We start from the raw sequence: 3467 nt of genomic DNA on the forward strand, positions 1-3467 counted from the left end.
GCGAGGATCAGAGCCAGAATCTAAGGACGAGGTCAGGCGAGCAAAGGTCAGAGTCCAGAGGTCAGTCCATGGAATGGTCAACAAGGCAGAGGTCTGATACCAGAGGTCAGACGAGGTCACAGGCAGTCAGAAGGCAGGCAGCAGGCAGGCAGGTCAAGGAACATGCTGAGGTCAGTACCCGTGAGACAGTCCGGAGGTACTACTTGGGGAAAAGTACAGACGAATACAGGAACAAGACAAGCAGGAATTAGGATGCAGGAACAAGGCAGGAACAGAACTGGAACAGATGGATCCTGGAACGAGACTAGGAACCAGTGCGTAGTGTTAAATAAATGACCAAAAAGGAACGTATGTTTGAGAGAACCACTCTGAGTTTTATTCTACATCAGCATCTTCATACTACATTATCATATACTGCGTACAAACAAAAAGATTAATACACAGGAAGCAAAATAGTTTATACTTACATAATATGTGTAGCACAGCGCTGGCTTTTTTGCTTGCCTCTACTACATACCGGCTCTGTTTATATAGGTAAAAAACTACTAAGTCAGCACGGCATCTGGTTTCTGCTTTCATGTTTCACACCATAAGTTTTATGGTCGGTCTCTTTTTGTTTTGACTTCCCTTATCTCTCTCCCTTGGCATTCTTTTCCCACAGACTATTTACGTCGTACCCTCAATGTTATCTTCTGCCCCATCCTGTGGCTTGTTTTATTGCTTCTCCGGTATCTGTGAATTCCTGCAAAGACAGTTTATAACTTTCTTCCTCCACATCTGGCCTTCAAGGTCTCTGACTTGTTTTTTCTGGTATTTTTCATTAGCAGACGTACCAACAGTATATTCAGCACTGGTGGAGAGGCCTCAGTAATAGAGGCGAGGCCGGGGATTGAACCCAGGTATAATCAACAAATCCTCCCTTGAGCCAGATATGTCTGGCTCACACTATTATTCCATTCTTCACACAGGGGACTAGCAATGAGACGAGGGTCGTTCTTCTCAGTCTGGGAACGAAGCTGTCCCTAATACCTCCCTTTTAACTGTTCTTACTTTCCAGCCCTTCTATCTCCGACCTGAGTTATGGTCTGTATCATGTGAGCAGTATCCAGATTAATATTGCTATAGGCTATCATATTGTTTTTGGTAGTTTGTGGTCTAAACCAGCTTTGTAAAGAAACAATTAGACTAGGTATACATTGTACAAAACAGCCTACACTAACCAGAATGATCAGAAAGGTTAAGATATATTGACAGGCTGTTCTAATCCATCCAATCGGGAATATGGACCATATATTGTCCCACATATTGGACCAGGAATGGATTTTAATATCTTGTGCATATTTATGTAATTGGACAATTTGATTTTCAATGGCCCATGAGTTATCAGTAATATTAAAACAACACATGTCAGGCATAATCTCACAACCAAATCGATGCTGCAATAATAAAAAAATCAATAGCACCACGATTGCTAATGATTGCATTGCGGAGAGTAGCTTGTTCTTGGTTCAATAACGCTAAAGCCTTAGAAGTAGTATTAATAGATTTCGCCAATGCACAAGCGAGTTTTGTGACCTCTATGTCAGCATGCATAGCTAAAGCAGGCACACTAATCAAAGTTAAAGCTAATGCTAGTGATTCTTGTTTACTAAATAATGAAACATTTCCATCACATGTGGGTTCAATTGAAGACAAGTCACGTGTCTGCCGATGCCTGGAATCCATTTTCTCGGGTTTTTTGGGTAATACAGGCACAAGTCTACTGAGACAACACGTGCACTCACTAATATTGGCAGGAATATAATTGAACGTAGTAACCCCACAGGTAAAGAACCATCCTGTGGGTAATATAATGTGAGCATAGTTAAAACTGACATTAGTATAGTGACTGCAATTCCAATTTCCCTCAGGGAGTTCTCGGCATTTACCAGCACCTCGTTTAGTACAGTTTACTACACGAGCACAAGTGTCATTAAGGGGTCTTGCTACATAAGGGGTATGAAATTCCCAGGCATCTGCAGGCGTTTTGTTATTCGACCCCAAAATGGGAGAGAGGTGTATTGCCAATCAGTAGTGATAAGTGGCAATTGAGTATCGTTAGCAATATCATTCGGGACCTTACACACTGGAATAAGACAAGACCCCAACATTGTATGTAGATCTAAACTAAACATCAAACAAAAAGAAGTAACATTGGTAATATTGGCTAAACGCAGCCACAGATTATGGTTAAACCGTGTGGCCAGGGAATCTGACTATCTCAGGACCAATTGATGCTGAAAAGTTCGATCCACTCCAGAGTCGAAAACAAAGAATAACAGTCCATAAGATTGCGGCCAAGTTGGGCATGGCGTTATGGAATGGGTCTGTATGATCGAATGTCTGACAAATGTACCCAGGTGGAATGTTCCGTTAAACGAGCAGCAGTGTGGCTCAACCCTGTAATAGTGAATGGATCGACGTAGATCGGATCCTTCCAAGTCTTGTGTGTATAATTCTTTCTCAGCACTTGATCACCTACGGAAAAAGAAGCACAAAATGTCTTTTTAGGGGCCTTCAATGATTCAGTCTGTACCAGGTCTGCCGCCATTGCCACTAGGGGTTGCACCTTTTTCCAATACTCCACTTGGGTATCGGTCTGTTTTACATTCATCGGATTCATAATCCGTCCTGTCTGTAATTGGAATGGAGTAATTCCATCTATGGTACCTGGTGTGTTTCGTATAGTCATCAAGGCTAATGGTAGTACATCCAACCAGGTATATAATTTGTTTGTCTTATTTTTATTCAATGCCGTGAGTAATACTCTTAGTTTTGTTTTCAGTATCCCATTATAGCGTTCTACAAAACCATTTGAGGTTGGCTTATAAACAGACACACGTCGGTGGATAATATTACAGATTTCTTGTAATTCGGTCATAATTTGGTTATTAAAGTGTGTGCCGTTATCGGATACAATTTTGATTGGGCAGCCATGAGTAGGCAAAATTCTATGCAAAAAGGTATCAATGACAACATGAGCTGTTTCTTTTGTACATGGGAAAGCTTCTATCCAAAGTGAAAAGCTATCCACCCATACCAATACATACCGTTTTCCTTTAATTGCTTCAAGCATATCAGTGTAATCAATATGCCATTCCAAACCTGGTCCCTGGGGGATAGGCAAGCTGCCAGGACTCACAACTGGGCCTCGACGAGCTATATGAGTAGAACAAACTAGACAGTTATGGATTATCTGTACAGCTAAAGCATATAGATTTTGGTTCCAGTGATTACTTTGTATACCAGCTAATAAAGCAGTGGCAGACAAATGCATGGTTGCATGCCATGCACAGAAATATCGCAGCACTTCTGATGTGGTCACACATACCTTTCCATTAGGGTGCAACCATGCTTTACCTTTTTGGTAGCATCCGATTGTTATCCATCTATGTAACTCTTCACCACTGGGCTGCTCATGAACTATA

This window comes from Rhinatrema bivittatum, chromosome 9 (genome assembly GCF_901001135.1).
Source record: "Rhinatrema bivittatum chromosome 9, aRhiBiv1.1, whole genome shotgun sequence".
Lineage (NCBI taxonomy): Eukaryota > Metazoa > Chordata > Amphibia > Gymnophiona > Rhinatrematidae > Rhinatrema > Rhinatrema bivittatum.